Source organism: Anticarsia gemmatalis, chromosome 13, assembly GCF_050436995.1.
Source record: "Anticarsia gemmatalis isolate Benzon Research Colony breed Stoneville strain chromosome 13, ilAntGemm2 primary, whole genome shotgun sequence".
Classification (NCBI taxonomy): Eukaryota; Metazoa; Arthropoda; class Insecta; order Lepidoptera; family Erebidae; genus Anticarsia; species Anticarsia gemmatalis.
Window position 1 is genome coordinate 11748972 of NC_134757.1, and position 18516 is coordinate 11767487.

Consider the following 18516-nt stretch of genomic DNA (forward strand, 5'->3'; position numbering starts at 1 on the left):
TTCAATATACTCTAATACCTACAAGAAGTACATAAGTAAAACCTAGTCTAAATCTAGGTTGTAGAGCGTTGCAGCTTGATCGATGTAGCGGTCTCTCTGCGGACCCGTGGTCACCACAGACAAATGAGTTTTACATCTCTACAACTGGGTTAGGCTATGAAGTATATGCTGTCGGGAACCACTATGAAGATTGAGTGGTTTGGAGACGTCTTTCCTGAGGCTTTATGTCTATTGAAAGACTTTTTAAAAGTGTTTAATTAGTGTTTGTATAGTGGTTTTTATTTTGTTTGCAATGGCTGCATTTTTGACATTGAAGGTTTTTTTGAATGATTGTAGAATCTTACTTAATTTCGCCCGGTCAGGTTAATTTGAAGATACATACATTTATGGGAATGTTATGTGCTCTATGCGTATATAGATGACAAAATGTACCATGTAAATAGTATAATTTTTTTTTGTTCAGTAGTTCCACGGGATAAGACATTTACTCCTTTATCTGTAGCACATTGCCCAGGTATTGCAAGATAAGTAATGAACTAGAAACTGTTCGAGCAAACTAACTGAGCGCAAGGAGAAATGCAAAGGAAAAATATGATTGAACGCGCAAAAGATTTCGCGGCTGAGTGTCCAGTTCAATGCATTGCAAACTATTCTTCGTCTCCCTGAATACACCTTTACAATAACCATTATTTAAAAAGAATTCTTTATATTGTGGAAGACTTATTTTCTGATATCTAGGTCTACATAAAATGGTACTGAATCATAAATATTAGGTACAGACATTTACTAGGGCGTGTACCTATACTTAGTATTATTGTATTGTGCCTAGCTACATAAAACTTTATGAAGATATCGTGACATCTCAAATTCTAACATTATTACAATGTTCCACTAAAACAGTGTAATAATTTAGCAGTTAAAATCTAAGGTCGTACTCTATGGTATTTCACGTTAATGTCATAATAAAGTCATAGGCTCGGGACCTGCCTATTCAGCCTAAATGCCAGCTGTTGTCTATGGCTTTTATAAAGTAACTGTGTAGAAATTCGACCTAAAATTGAAAATTGTAAGGTTAAGTGCAGAGTTTATGATTGCTTGCCAGTTATTGGGTTGTAAAATGTTTGATTTCGAGTGATTTGATTCCAAACGTATGTTTTGTATTTGCCAATAAACAACATATTATCATTTTGTATTCCTAAAAGGTTTTCTTACATAAATTTTAGTCCTCATATTGTTAGAATTAGGTTCTTTTTAATGAAGAAATTGTCATTTTACACGCATTTTACTCATGTTTTACCAACTCGCAAAATATTTGATATTTGTAGAGTAAATTAATAAATATTTGAAAACAGTTTTTTCTTGTGTGCACGGAACATACATACAAAAATGCAAATAAAACAGTTGACATACAAAAGTAAAGATAACGTTGAACAAATGTGTATTGTTGTCATAACCTAACAACTTCATTATAGAACGAAAATATTGTTTTTAGTCTGTGTATCGAATTAGCGGGAAAATATATTGCGGGAATGTACACTTTTATCTATAACTGACCAGTTTTTTATTAAATCTGCATTAACATTAACAGGACTGATAGAAAATTATATCATAAATTGAGTGAAGCGGTGACTTTTTTTAATAAATAACAATTTTATAGTGTCTTACAGGGGAAAGTGCTGTTGCAATTTTAAGAAGGCATATTTTTCAGTTTATATACTGAATAATGACCATTTCATCAATTTATTAATAAAGATTAATATATCATTTTGTTTGATTTTTGAAGTGATTTATTTATTTATTATGGATGGCCAACAAGAAATACACTTTACGAAAACAGGATTACATTTAAGGTGAGATAAAAGTTATGTGTTTTCTCAATTACAGGAGATCACAGCATTCATATTCTCAATTACTATTTAAAAGTCCTTACATTACACCTTCATAACATACAAAGTATTATTATACATTTTCTATAATTGGAAGTAATGTTAAATTCTATACGATTTACCTTGACAGAGTGGGTGCGGTCCCATGGCAATTGAGTCAATTGGGCGCTCACCCTAGGGTCAGCTGGTGACCCTCGCCTCTCTGCCTTGCACTTAATGCCAATCGATGATTATTAACCGTTGCCATTTTATGCATAATAATATGTGTGCTATGTTTTGTAAGTCTGCAAGAGTTCAAGTTGTCTTTTTCCATTACTTAGGCAGACATGCAATGGGATTTGGTTTGAAAATCGCTTTAAAAATAAATTAAGTTCTATTTAGTGACTTACACAGTGACTTTAACATTCGATGTTGTTATTTAAAAATTCTGTAAATCAATTTGCAAATGTATGTAGTTGGATATGAAAATATTGAATAAAACATCAATTCAATTAAATATTACTATGTTTCCACAGCGGATTTTCATTTGTAAAAAATATTTTAGCACATCTCTACAAACTTCAAGTTCATTAAACCGGATTGTGAAACACGAATCGTAACCGTTACATCACTAATAACGCAATAACGAATGTCACAGCCTCGTGAAAAAAAAAGTGTGTTAAAAAAAGTATTTTCCCGCGCGCGGGATCCGTCAAATTACGAAAAGTAAAAACTCGGCCGAGTCTCGTTTTATTCAGAGTGCTTCTAATGTACGGGGCGGGAAACAGGGCTGTACTCGTGAGTCCCGTAGTTTTAGTGAAATTACTAAATGTAATCCAATTTTTGTAATTGAAATGAATTTGAAGTTTTTTCTTAAGGGCTTCTTGTTTTGTGTAGTGGAAATGTTTTGCTTTTTTATTTCTATCTGACAAAAAGCGCCGGCTAAAGTATGCCTAACATTTTTATTAGAGAAATATCCACTAAATAAAATATGAAAAATTTAAGATATCATCGCAACTAATGTGCTTTTTAGCTAATCGTAAAAGTAATTGCATTAGTGATACTAATTCCTTACAGTAACACAGAATAATTTAAAGAAGTGTAAAGAGATTAATGTCGTATCGTTATTATTATGAAACGAATTACTTTATCCATACATCAAAAGAATAAAAGATCAACATTTAAAAGGTTCCAAATTGAGTCCAATTATCTTTATTAAAAGTTAACATCGTTAAAATCAAGAGACTACGTGTGCCAACCCTGCAGTAGGGGTAGCAAGGGCAATGTGTACACGTTACGAGAGGTTCGCCGCGACGAGTGGCGTGGACGGTGTATTGTTGCCAGTACACGTCCCTGCCTCCCTACTACTGCCCGTAGTGTTGCCAGTTACTACGGAATACGGACACAGCTGTATTGATTCACACCGCATAAAACATTAAGATAAAAAATGAAGATTTTTGGTTGCTTATCTGAGTTTTAAAATGTGAGAATGGGGATATTTTTAAATTACCAGTCGAATTGACAATAACCTTCTTTTTGTGAAGTCGGTTAATTATTGTCCATAAAAATAACAAAATCATGGTTTTATGACTATGTCATTAACCTAAAAATAAACTTCTGTTTACTACTCTGTTTTGCACAGGTTCCCAGCAGTTCGAGTGACAAAAATACTATAATTTCTTGTATTTGCAAATCGTCTCAAAATTCTGACTGCGATCAATGAAAAATAAGAAAAATATTTTGTTCCGTCACAGTCAGCGCCGCGCCGACTTGTTTATTACCGTTGCGTGCAAAAGGCGGACAAATTATACACTTTTGTCACTCAAAAAAAAAATACGCCGATCGTAAATGATTTATCCTTTGTCTATGCGCTTGTTTTCTTTACCGTTTCGTTCTGAAACATGATCGCTTCGCTAATTAGAGCTGCAGGCTCTCAGCCAACTTATACTTTTTGTTCATTACAGAACGGAAACGAAGATGTCATCGGCTCACTGCTTTTTTTGTCATTCTATGTTTATTATGTCGCTATTGAGTTACAATGTCTTTATTGTTACGATTCTGTTCTGTTATTTGTTATGACGAATCTAAATTGTTTGAATATTATCTAGTAGTTACCGGGTTCTTTCAGCAACAAGTTAACATCGAGGCGTCGCGTCGCTGACTTTGTTAAAGAAAATTAACTAATTTATAAAATACAGTTTGCTTTTTATCGACTTTATTATTATTTTTATTATAGCTTATTTACAACAAGAATCTCTTAAACTAGAATTTTGATAAAATTGTTTCTTATCTTCCCTAAACACTTCATGCAATTATTAGTACAAAGTAATCATATTCGATGTCAAATTCAAAGCAATGAGCAAATGGAAATTATTTTCAACTTTTAATCCAACTTGTTTCAAAGCATCGAAAGATTTACCTGTCCGAATAAAAATACCAACGTAACGTTCGTAAAAATATAATTTATAATACCCGCGTCATACTCTGAGTGGCAGAATGTCTAAACGGCTAAATTATCCAGACAGATCTGGAGCGCTGGACAGATGAAAATAAATAACAAAATATTGCTCTTGACACATAGACAGTTATAATCTCGTTCTCTCTATTTTTATTCCATTTTATTTTGTAATAAAACGTAATAGGTCTCTGTACTTACATATTACTTTTTGTTACATTAAATAAAGATATATCGAATTAGTTTTTTTCGTTAAAATGAAAAACAGAAAACGGTGAAGCTAATTAAAATGACCTTTTACAATTAAACCAGTGGAATTTATTATCGCGAATAAAAACGGTAAAACAGAATAAACTTTACACAAGTTGTCTCATCTTAAGAATGAAAAAATCTAATTACAAGGAATCCCTAAATAAAAAAAACCTAGAAAGCCGCCCAATTGGTACACGCATAGGGTGTTGCCCCCACGGAGGGTGGCAGGGGTGGCTCCACCCACTGACCTATAAACCACCCCGTGCGTACTCCGCCTTACGGATAGTGCATGCCATAAACAAAAAAAACCTTACGATATTCTGTCACTGTCACTTAAGATGGCGGGAATTTTTTATCAACACAATTATTCTCTGTTCCTTGTTTTACATTGCGTGTACTATTTCGAAGCTAATTAAAATTAATTTGTAACGTACGGTGCAAATATTAATGTTTGCATTCAAAATGAATAATCAAGCGACTATAATTAAATTAAGTTATTAACGAAGCCGTCGAAAGTTTCGAATTAGTGTCAACAGATGGCGCGCATTGTGTGGATTCGCTAATGATGCCAATTTCGCTATTAACCTAGTGTTAAATTAGTAATTTCATTGCGAAATTTCAATTAGGTAGAACATAAAGTTTAAATTATTTTGACGTTAATGAATATTTTATGAATAATAAATTTAATGTTGTAATTGCCATTTATTTTGTTACTAGCTGACCCGCGCAACTTCGCTTGCGTCACATAAGAGAATCATAATTTTCCCCGTTTTTGTAACATTTTTCACTGATACTCTGCTCCTATTGGTCGTAGCGTGATGATATATAGCCTATAACCTTCCTCAATACATGGGCTATCTAACACTGAAAGAATTTTTCAAATCGGACCAGTAGTTCCCGAGATTAGCGCGTTCAAACAAACAAACAAACAAACAAACTCTTCAGCTTTATAATATTAGTATAGATTATTTACAATTACGGTAGAATAACTAGGCAGGTAATATTTTGAATAGAGTATTAATTATGCACAATAAACTAACAAAAGAAAATTTAAGGTTATATTTTTTACTACAATAAATTGTAGTTGTACATTAAAACTGGTTAAAATTCTGTTCTAAATTGGTTTCTAGTCGTATGTGCAATATATATACCTAATGTAGTTTGTATATATTCCATGCGGCTTGCATGCAATCAGGGGCGTATCAGCAATGGTCGGCACTAACAACTTACAATGTATGAGCACTACGTTCCGTGGTTCATTCTTATCAGAATTCTCCTGCAAAGTTCTAAAATAAAAGGGTTTAGGTTTTAGATTAGACTAAAGTAACCCACTTTTGAGTACAAATTATTCGTTCAAAAATGTACAAGTAATAATGGCAGATATTTTCTTCGTACGTCTTAGTTTTTTTATAAGTAGGACGAAGTGAGATGATTTTGGTATAGATAGTCAATGTAGTGACTGAATCAGTTTGGTAAGTTTGAGTGAAAAACTCCTTGAATTCGTAAAATCATATATCTATCTACCAAAAGAGTTGAAAAACAACTACTTCATTATCATGTCATTGTATCTACTCTTACTTGCGAGAAACTGAAAAACGGAAAGGTTTTGCTTAAGCAAAGTAATCACCGGATTTTTTTTTATGATATACCTAACTATAAAAATATTGCGTTAAGACAAATCGGCGGAAGCCAGGAGTCTTAACACATATACCTAATGCCTTTAGCGTATGTCTTTTTATGATATATTCTTGTTTTATGACAGTTTCCAATCTCTTAAGGTACGTGAAGCGTGTACATCAATGTCACGTTACGTAACAGGATTACGACAGTCTGACGAGATTACCTCCCACGTACTCGCAGGTAATCAATTAATTAGATTCTTTCACATTCCGATGTTTATCTCATTGTTTTAATGTAAAAATAAAGGAAAATGCCGAGTGACTTGTGATTTTTTTGTTAGTAATTATTTAGTTTCATGTAATTATTTATTTCATTTCCCTTTCAGTAAGAAAAAAGTACTTGCAAAATACGCTAGGGTGCTAATTAGTGTTAGTTTTATTTCGGTAGTCGATAGTTAATAAAGATAGAGATAGGAAATCGCTGGGTTGTATTTTGTGACCTATTATTATATCTATACTAATATTATAAAGCTGAAGAGTTTGTTTGTTTGTTTGTTTGAACGCGCTAATCTCAGGAACTACTGATCCGATTTGAAAAATTATTTCAGTGTTAGATAGCCCATTAATCGAGGAAGGTTATAGGCTATATATCATCACGCTACGATCAATAGGAGCAGAGTAGGAACGAGAAATGTTACAGAAACGGGGAAAATTATGACCCATTCTCTCTTATGTGTGTGACGCAAGTGAAGTTGCGCGGGTCAGCTAGTTAGTTATACTTTGTAACGAATACATTAGTTGCTTTGGATATTTTACGCAAACTACGGATGAATCATTAACAGATTATTACGTATTACTTGCGTCTGTACCTTTTAAGCTAAGTTCATAGCATCTATTGTTTACTTGGCACACGACATCTAGAACAAACGTCTGAATACAAAGTTTATCTTGTTACCGCAGTGGCGTTTTGATGCATTGCCCAACAGTTTGAGAAAAATAAGGGAATGTAAGTTTACACAAGATGTAATATGGCCCTTTGCCAACCAAGGGCTGGCAACTGGACAGTACTAACTTAACTTTTGACAACTGCAGTAACTAAAGCGATTTTAAATTGAAATAAATCGGTGCCAAGTAACTTTTTAACACATAACTTAGCAAATGTATGAAAAACTACTTTTAAATTTCCGGACGTTTTTACAGCTCACCAGCCTAGCCCTTATTCCAACTATGTTGGAGACGGCTTTACATGGAGCGACTGCCTATCGGACCTCCACAACCCAGTTACCTGATTTCTAACACGATATCCCTAGGAAAGACTGGTTGTCAGACTTTCAGGTTTCTGGCTACTGGTCACGACTATCAAAGGTCCTTTGAAAAGGACACCCGGGACCCACAATTTAACGTGCCTTCCGAAATACGGAGTAACTCGCTATGTATAATATGGTTGCTCATCTACAGAACAACCTTGGCAAGCGTAGCCTAGCTTAATCAGAGAGATAGATCCGCTGCCTCCTATTTCGCAGCTCTATTTATTAATTAAAAATAAATATTCCAATATCACCTGTTTTCAAGTGTTAAACGTACAATGGAATTTGTTTTTTTAAATATAACATTCGACATAATTTAAATTGGATCCGCATTTTGCTATTTGGTTCGGAATATCGTAAAAATTTATGTTATCTACTTTTCGATTGATTTTAAACTAGTAAATTGTATTTATTTATTAAACTAAAATAATAGAGAAAATAATGTTTCTGGTTTTTAATAAACTAAAACTGTTTGGTTAAAATCCTGCAGTTGTTATTACTATAGAGGATCATATTTCAGATTGTTAGAAAATAAAGATTCGTATAGACAAAAGGTAAAGCATTTGGGAATGGGACACGAGGAAAAATAAAAATACCTGGGAAAATCTCTTTGTCTGCACTGTCTCTACTATGTAGTTAGTATGGTTGCACACTCGAAAATCTTAATCTTATAATCTTGAGCCATATATAACAACCATTCAACACCAGTCAGAAGTTGAAAAAAATTCGCATAATAACAAAAATCATTCATACAAATCTCTCATTAAAAAATCTTCTTACCCGAAAAATTGTTCAATATAACATCAACACACTTACAACACAATACAACCAATGCACTTTCGATCATTTAGCCCTCACAAAGACAAAGCGACCGCAATGAACAGGCATAGACTATAAGCATAGACTATAGACGTATAGACGTAATCCATGATCGGCAGTCAAACGCATTGCATATCTAATTATCTGGGAAACGTTTACGATACGGTTTCGACAGGCAATGACGTAAAGTTAATTAAATACGATTCAATCACAGGTTACAAAGGGATGTGTTTACAATGCAGTTCCGAAATGGCACATCTCATAATATTGAGGTGTAGACATAAGCCTTTTTGAAATTTATCAAGATTTTTTCGGTGTGTATATTAATGACTGTAATTTTATTGATATTTTGTTGCTGGTAACTGGACAGTAGGAGAAATCGAGTTTTATATAGGGTAACTAATATAAAAAGCTCTGAGATTTTGATGAAAACGTAACGAATCACTGAAAAGATGTTGTACTAAAAAGGGATAGAAGAACGATTCGATTTTGTATTTATAATAATGATGAAACTCTGTTACATATGCAAAAAAGCTCAGAAAAGTTACCATAAGTTACCTTATATTATTGTTATTAGACAACATTATCATATAATAATATAATACTGCATCAAAACAAACGAAAATACGCCATATTTCAACGTATCTTGTGTCGACAGGAACTGTCAATTTTCAATACTATTAAAGCCGCAGTAAGCCTTTTAAGCCATCAAACTGACAAGCCAGCAAGTCTTTGACAATCAGGCTATCAAAATATACCGAGTATTTATTTAAGAAAGCTTTTGTTTGTTTGTTTGTCACGGAGCGAGTTCCGATGTGTTATTCTTTAGTTCTACGTGTTTAGGTCATGTCAATAATCCCCCCCGACGGGTCTCCACCTTGCTGTGGTGGGGGGGCTTAGTAGCCGCAACCTTGAGTCCGCGGATTCGGTTGCGGTGAACCAAGAGGGACCCAGTGGAGAGGCCGCTTCCCCGTCTGGGTGGTACCGCTGTAGCCCGGGGGACCAAAGCGGCCGGCCGGCTGGGCCTAGGCGACGTAAGCCTGGCCGGTTTAGGAGAGGCTAGTCGCGGAGGAAGGGAGGTAGTTCATCCCTATCCTCCGCGACTGGGCGGGGCCGTACCGCGAGATGCGGCAACGGTGGGGCTGCCGTGGGGAGCCGGGGGTCGGGCGGTTGGACCCGGCTCTTAACCCATGGCGGCTGGTGGAGGAGAGGCCGCTTCCCCGTCTGGGTGGTACCGTTGTAGCCCGGGGGACCAAAAGCGGCCGGCCGGCTGGGCTGAGTGGACTCAGTCTGGCCGGTTTTGGAGGGGCTGGTCGCGGAGGAAGGGATGTATCCTATCTCCGCGACTGGGCGGGGCCGCACCGTGAGATGCGGCAACGGTGGGGCTGCCGTGGGGAGCCGGGGGTCGGGCGGTCGGACCCGGCTCTTAACCCATGGCGGCTGGTGGTGGGACCGTAGGGCCCGGGAGCGTTGGGATCTCGCTCTCGGGCTCGTTGGTCGGAGAGGAGGTGGCGGCGGCCTACACATCTTCCGCCGCCGGCGGCCGGGACATGCTGCGCATCTGCGCGTGGCCTGTCCCGGCTTCCGAAGGCCCCCTGGCTGGCGAACTCGGGGGAGTTTGCTGGCCATTGCACAAGGGGGCATAGTGGGGGGACGGTACCCGTGTGTTGGGGTGTCGTCCCACACTGTAGAGGAGTCCACGTGTGGACGGCCGCGTCGGGGTCGCGGATGTGTGCTTAAAAGCGTTCCCGTGACCTCGGCACCATGCGGCGAGGAGGAGGCAACACCTCGGTGGTTTAGTGGGTAGGCCTAGCCCTTCTGGTTCGGAGAGCCCCACATACCCCAGCGCTCCCCCGGGCGCTGGGGATGCAATTTCATGCATTAACCGAGTTAAAAAAAAAAAAAAAAAAAGGTCATGTCAATAATGTTTGGGAAAGTCGATGTGACGTGTCCAAGATGTTTGGATTAAAAAATTTTGTTTACTGAAGGAAAAGTTTTGGAATACAGGTGTATCAATTAAAACAATATTTTGGTCGGATTCATACCTTATTAACAACATCGCATAAAAATTCTTGTTGTTATGAAAGGAAATTTTAAATAATCTTGTTAATGTATCGAAGGTAACAAAGTCACATTTTCTATAGCTCAAAAAATTATAAAATGTTCGAAGGATATTGTGTTATCTGCGACTTCAGTTGGCACAGAGATCACAAGAATTTCTTTACTAAGTCAGGTATAGGCTAGATTGATACTTGTAATACTCTTATAGAAAATCTTTATAGCATACTTAAGAATGAAATAATAATATCTGCAAACTCCGACCTTAATATTGAATCGAAAAACTTCCTAAACTTAAAAATCAATCCTACCGAACTGACTAAACTTCGATACTAAGCAACCTACTTTAATCTGTATCCATCATAGCTCAAATAATCCCACATATCCGGTCAAAGCAGTCGCCCAACTAATTGGCAGACCAGTCACATGTCAGCAACCTTTGTAACGAGAGTATTACGTATACATATTGCAAGGATTGACTGTCTCCGTGACTCAGTGGTAAACATTACCACGCCGCGTCGGGAGGTCGTGGGTTAGATTCCCACACGGAACAATAATTTTGCGATCCACAAATAGTTGTTTTGGGTCTGGTAGTTGAGTCCGTTGTTTGTATGTTTGTAAAAGTCCTCGCGACGCGAGAGCGGTAGTTATCTTTTTTATAAAAAAAAAGGAAAAAAGGAGAAGTCGAGTAATATAAATAAATAAATATCATTGGACAAGTCACACACGGTCATTTGATTTGGAATCAAATGACTGTATGTGAGTAAGCTAAGCAGAGCTTGTACTATGGTAACCAATTGATAAACATACTTATATACTTCTAAGTACATACTTATATAGATTAACAACAAGACTCAAAATATATACTCGTGCTCATCACACAAATTTTTGTTTGGGATTCGAACCAACCACACGCGGCACTACGGTTATAGTAACAACTGCGTCAAACGTGTAGAGAAGTAATTAGTAACCTTTTGTTCATACCTTGATGGATTTTCGGATGTACGGGACAACGTGCCTGGAATGTCTAGGAAGCCTGGGAAGCCTAGATTGCCTGGATTATGCAACATCGTAATATTCATAGTGTTTGTTACTGAAACTCTATTCATGTCTTCTGGCACGTGGCAAATGGGGCCAGGATTTTGGTTTCGTTATCTGAAGGACTTTGGAAGTGTATTGGTGCGAATTATCAATGATTTGAGCTTCCATGGAGGTGCGGTTGTAGTCGGCTTATATTCATAGCGTGTCCAGTATGTTACAGCATAGTATGAACTAAGTACTGTGCATGAGTGGAGCGTATCGGAGATACTTATTCCGAAAGGATTTTGGCGATATTTGATGTCAAAAATGTGTAAAAATTATCGTTTTTGTCTGTGTTGTTAAGTGTCTGTTTCGTAAATACTACTGTCTTTTTACATACAAGTATATAAGCAAAGTATTATAACTGACAGAATAATGTAATTTTCTATAAGTCAAAGATCTTTTTAGATCGCTTCAGTAAGAGTGACGTAATAGAATATTAACCCTAAAATTTTCGATACCGGCTTCGCGAAATAACATTTTTCAAACTACTTCCACATTTTACTTAACAAAATATAACCCGTCAAACATGACAGACACATTTCCATCGCTTAAAATATATTAAATTAATGACGTCACACATCCGAAAAGCGTTTCAGCCAAATGCGGCCCTGTGGCAAATTAATCCTACATGTTTTGTAGGTCAGGAGATGTCAGACAAAATGCGATCATATAACCTAGCACATAAGAATTGTTTTCCAATGTGTCGTTGTGCTAGAGTGATGTATGTGCGTATATTTTATATTATATCTCAACAGATCGATAGCAGTGTAGTGATGTGCGACTACAAATGCGAATTTTAGGCCGAAAGGTTTTCTGTGAAAATTGTTCGGTTTTTCTCAAAGTTCCGGTTTTCCTTTGCGTTGTTTTTTAGTTTTAAAGTTGGTATTGCGAAAGTTTTGATTTGGGTTAAGTTTTCTTTGTTGTCTTGAAAGTAATTCTAGGTAAGAAAGAACTCAGAGAAACTAGAAAATGAAGGAATACATTATCTTACACGCGATAGCTGGCTTGTAAAGGTGCTTACTGTAAACAATAGACGTGACAGTCAAAGGTTTAAGTATTAATTTTACACATTTCATAATTTAATGATTTTGTTCATATTCAATTCAGTTATAGAGTAGACTTTAATAGATTTTCGAAAAATCACCTGTACTATATTTTCAGCCCAAGACAATGAAAAATCCAGTTTTCCAAGAATATTGTCGTATTACAGAAATATGTTTTTAGAACGAAAGCTCTAAATAGTATAGATTTATTGATACTAAAGATATAGAAATAATATCCTCGTATATTGCTATGTCAAATATTATGAGTCCATTAATTTGTAATCCCGCCGATACAGCGACATCTAGTTATGTCAATATGAAACAATGGCGTCTGTTGTTTTATGGGGTATTTACGAGCTCTGACATAGGGGTGATTAGGGGATGATTTTGATAGATATTAAGATATTTGTTGAAGGTGGAATGAGGAGTTATGAGGTCGAGATAGATTGAGGTAGTAATGTTTTTACGGATAGGTTAATTGGATATCGATTTTGAATGCTGGCAGACAAATAACGTCCAGATCGGTTATTTTATGGTATTTCTTAGTTTATTGAATTTCTATTTCTTAAATTATACACAATTAATAAAGTGCAATGTGCTCTAGAGCAAGAACCGAAATAAGTAGTTGAATAATTTGTGATAGATGCGATTTTTTATTATTGCAGAAAGATTTCAAATCTTTACCGACAGTCTATAGAAAGAAATTATAAAAGTCCCCGCGACACAAGAGCAATTCTTAGTGCGGGAGTTGTCTTTTTTTTAAAAACAAACAAACAAGTCTATAGAAAATACGTGTTCTATATTGAATTAATCATGACCCTAAAATACGCAATATTCCTTTCAGAATCAATATGAAATAGGACAGAACGCACGTCATGGTACACGGAAATCGGCAACCAAAATTATGTGCGAAAAACAATTCTTAATTCGCAACTTTTGCCACATCACTAATTGCGTATATACATCTGTACATGTATGTATATGTATATAACAGCACGAAACGGATCCGGATGTCGTTATGTGCGATAAAGGAAGATGTTCTGATGATTAATTGTGATAATATAGGTCGCTTCGTTGTACTGTTGTTATGTTATTACTGATATAATGGATTCGGTGAAGTTTATTATAGAGTATTTTTAGCACATTGATTGGTTGGTAAAGTTAGCTACGTGTGGTGTGAACAGAAAAACAATACAACGACGGGTCGGTAGTACCGGAGTTTTGTCAGAAAGACATATTTAGTGGTCTCAGTTGATACTAAATGCTCGAATTCTACATAGAGAGAGTTCTTTTAATAGTTCGACAAAATTTTGACTGACTGATAACGCACAGTTGAAACTACTGAACTCAATAATCTGAAATTTGGCATATATGTTCCTTGAAGTGATTAGGGGAGTTCTAAGAAAGGATTTTTGGAAGTTCCATCCCGAAGAGAGTGAAACTCCACGGGGGCAAAGCCGCGGGAGAAAAGCTAGATAAATCTGCTATGGCCAAGAAACTCAACTTGTATATAAAATTTTAGATCTAAGGACTAGGAATTTTCTTCACAAAATCTCTTCGAATATACTAAAAAGCAGTTCAGCAAAGTTCAGTTTCCTGTATGCTCCAGAGAGACAGTTCCGACGATATATTATACTCTGAGGACTGCGGATAGATGGAGATTATTCCAGATAGATTTATAGCTTCACTGATAACTGATATGATTTCATTTTGCAAGTCAGATTAGCTACTGAGGTTTGGAAGTAAACATGGCGTTTAAACTGAATAATTGAGATTTTCTTAAGAAGTCTTCTCACGGCCTAAAATATCAATATGGTAGTAAAATGACTACTTTAAATGTGACAATCTTATATATTAATAGCTGTAGCGTAATTCTCTATTGTCGGTACTGTCGAGTATAGAGAGTTTGACATTTAAAATGTACTGCCAAAGTAGTTTCTACGGAGCCCGCAAGAGGCGCTGCTCAGATTTCATGTAAAATTTCTCGATAGCTAGCCGGTTGTCGGTAGTCGACAGTTGGACAGAATCGCGCTACTGACTTAATTTTGAATGACACGATAGAAAAGATGTGTGGATGTGAATGAGGCAAGGTAAGTTTGTAAAGATCGTACCATTTACGATTCATTTGAATTAATGTCAGTCAGTCTGATAATATACTGGAATTGATTTTTGTAGCATGTAAACAAGAAACTTTTTTGAGCACTCAAGCTCTAAATAACTAAATTAATTTATTCTTTACTCTTCTTATTTGACTGCTATAACCTTACAATAAAATAAAGGCTAAATTAAGTAGTCAAACATAACCTTCAGTTTTTGCAGTATAAGTCATTGTATGCATCCTAAATAAGAGGTAACCTCATTAGTCTGTTTGTGTGGTACAAACATGCGCCGTTAATTAGGTCATTATGAGAGCCTTGATAACGTTGGACAATATTGTGTGTATGTATGTGTGCGTGTGTGATGTAGAACTAGGCCTCTTAAGGACTTTATTATGTGTGTGATATAAAACTGTGATTTATTTTATAGAGTAATGGAGTATTTAAGTTAGATTACCTTAACAAAAATATTGCTACACTGATAAAATTGATAATGTTCGTCTGTCGTTGCTATGATGCTAATTAGTATTTTTTTAAAGTATTAACTTATCCTACCAGTACACACGAAATGTACTTATTTTACTAATACTTACAAGGAAAAGGTTGTTAGAATGGACATCATTGTTGACCATACTCTTTCAGTAAAGATACAAAATGGATTTGGTCCATATTTCCACCCGCAAAAAGTTAAAATATTAGATTAACATTTAAGAATTCATCCCGTGAAATTCCTACATGCAGACGAAGCAGCACAAAGAAGGTAGTCTGACAAAAAGGCTCAAAGAAAAAGTTAATATTCCACACTATATTTAACAAAGTAAACAAATTAAACTTTCAACGATTATGTGAACTGTTTTTCACTCTAACAATGGTGTAAAATGTTAAACCTTAGCGCGTCTATGGGAAAATATTAATTAAACCATGGATTATGAAAAACTTATCTGTCTGGTGCCTTGATGTTACTATGTGATTTATTATCACGTGCAGTAAATTATTATTAGAGATTTAGTTAGAGAGTCGTAAACACTAACATGTTGGCAAACATGTTGGACAACTTATTGGATAGCATATTGGGCAACTTGTCGGACGGATGTTAGGAATAGTAACGATCGCTACAAGATCACAAATGTATGCACATGTTGCGATTTAAATATGACAATCCTGCATAGTGCAACAAGCAAAGTGTTTTCTCGGGTTTTCCAATGTTAGGTAATACAGATAGGTTAATAATAATATAATATAGGTAAAACTACAAGCCAGATGTATCCATCATTTTAAAGATTAGGCACAAAAAGAAGATTATTTTCAGTTCTATATCAACTCATTGAATCTGCACAATAACAATAAAAAAACATTTTCTACATCCATCTGTCCCTCTCTTATACCCTTTTTTAGAAAGAGAGGTTCAAAGTGCAGTATAAAAGTGTTAGTATTATGTACTTATAACAAGAGGATTTTTATTAAATTGCATTTCACGACAACACAATATGTGGTTGATCCCGGCCAATTGAAAACTATCCCTCTGTATCCCGGGACGATCGATCCCGCGGGATTTAGCCCGGGATTCCGGGATTACACCCAACATACGTGTTCTGTAAGGGTGGAATTAGATTTAGAACTTACTTGTATAGAGATTTAGAGTTTGCTTTTAAAGCAGCATAATAATATAGCATTATGCCACTCTGTAATTCATTTAAATTGGTTCAAATCATAGTTTTCCGTCAAACGTCATGTACGGATAAACTTTCGCATTAATTTTCCCCAGTTCCTAGCTTGGTAGTCAGTTTTCCAGAACAAACAAACAGATTTTCGCACTTTACTAAAGTAGAAATAATGTCATAATATCATTTGCCCAATATAAAAAAGACTTTCTGTCAGAATTTTGCAGACATTTATCTCAATATTGCACTCAATTTACGAACAAATAATCACAACTCTGATCAAATAGCTCATTATTTATCCAGCATTCTGATCAGTAACGAGTACCGCGATCAAACGTTCAAACTTACATAGTTGCAGCTCAGTAACTGTAAACATTCAGTTATAATAACTGTGTTGACTGTCCAACGTACATTCAACTACAAAAGTCACTCAACATGTTCCATCTTTCGAAACCTTTCGAAATTCGGAAAATTTTCTCTTGAAAACTTTCCGAATTTTTGACATTGATTTAAATGTTTCCTACTAATATTATAAATTACTACCTACTGATACTGAATACCTACTGAATATAAACAAAGTTTATAAGTATAAATGGATGATTGTTTATTACTCTTTCACGCAAAAACAACTCAACGGATCTTCATGAAATTTGGTACACACATAGCTCATACTACTTACGATACATACACTACTACCTACTGATTCTTTTTACGCCGACAAAATAGTGGGCAGAAGCGGGTGGAAGAATCTGTATATATAAAACTCTTCCGTTTCTGAGTGACTCGCTGATGGAAAACCTCACATCCGAAACTACTGAACGCAAGAAACTTACATTTGGCATATAATATTATGTTCCATGAAGAGTAAGCGAGCACTAAGAGAGGATTTTTGGCAATTCCTCACCGAAAGGGGCAAAATCTTACGCGGGCAAAGTCACTGGCGGAAAACTAGTAACAGATAATTTTACTGGATTTTCTTTGCGTATTAAAATAACGAAATAAAGAGATTTCACAATATGAAATTGTTAAACGACTTTTGTGTCCGACTGTACATCAGATTAAAAACGAGGTGAGCACAAAACTATAGGTTATGATGCTTGTTTTTTAATAATTTGTGTGTTTGCGTGTTTTGTTTGTTGTAATGCAAGTTTTATTTCAGTTGTGTTTAACTACGTGTAGTACCTTATCTGGTAAGTATTTATCAGCTAATGGTAGAAGGTTTAAACATTTGACGCATTCATCAAGTGTTTTCACATACTTACTACAAGCCCTTAAAAACACTGCCAAAGGTGCGATTTTTGTGGCAAGTTCAGCTGTGTGATTGCTTTAATTTTTATTCAGAAATCCAAAGAATACTCTACATTATGACACTAGAATCTAGCCCCTAGTAGGTACCCATTGTCAGTGCATCTTGAACTAGTCGCAGTAGACACCGCAGCATCCAATTCTAGTCCGGACATCCGTCTCCAGATGGACTGTGGTCTATAACTCGCATTTTCCGGATAGGATATTGTCATGTCTTATATTGTGTGTGCCTGCTACCTTGATGTGAGTGGAATGATCTTTGACAACAGGGCTAAGAACCCGCTTTAAATTGCTTTGCAAATTATAAATGAATATAAGTTTATATGTCGGAAGGAATTTAAGTACAGATTGCTTTTAAAAGTATATTTTTCGATACATTTCTAACACCGTAAGTTAGAATATTTTACAAATGGTATAAACAAACTACGGCCAAATCCAAAAGAGGTATCTTATGACCTTAAAATAGTGGTAATTTTGTGGAAATTGAATCTGTTGCTACTATGTCTTATCAACAGAACAGCCTACATTTTGCTCTTAATCCACCTCAATAGTAATATTATTTTGTATGTTATGCTTATGTGTATCATAAATGACATACAAAATAATATAAAATCATATATTGGTAGGAAGAGAGCAAAAGACCCCACTTGCCACGATTCACGATTCCTCCTAACTTCTTTTACTTCACGTTTATCATTTGTCAATTAAAAACATTTTCTCAAAAGACGGAGAAGTAATTAGCAGTGGCAGACGTTCACGTAAATAAAACAAACAATTTGATTAATAAGTGTTCATTAATTAAACGACGCCATTTTGTCGTAGACGTTTCTTTGTCGTCCATTTGATGCATTTTACTTTGAAACTTGTAGTTTTTAATAGTTTTTATTATGAAAGAACTTTTGATTTGTAAGTGTGACGGTTGTTTCTGAGGGTCTGGGTTTGATGTTAGGTTT

The 18516-nt window shown here is 35.7% G+C and overlaps 1 protein-coding gene across 2 annotated transcripts in view; it reads right to left on the minus strand.

Annotated features, from left to right (window-relative positions):
• The window catches only part of LOC142977972 (uncharacterized), a 115612-nt gene that overhangs the window by 15491 nt on the left and 81605 nt on the right, over positions 1-18516 (minus strand). The gene's annotated exons all lie outside the window — the stretch shown is intronic.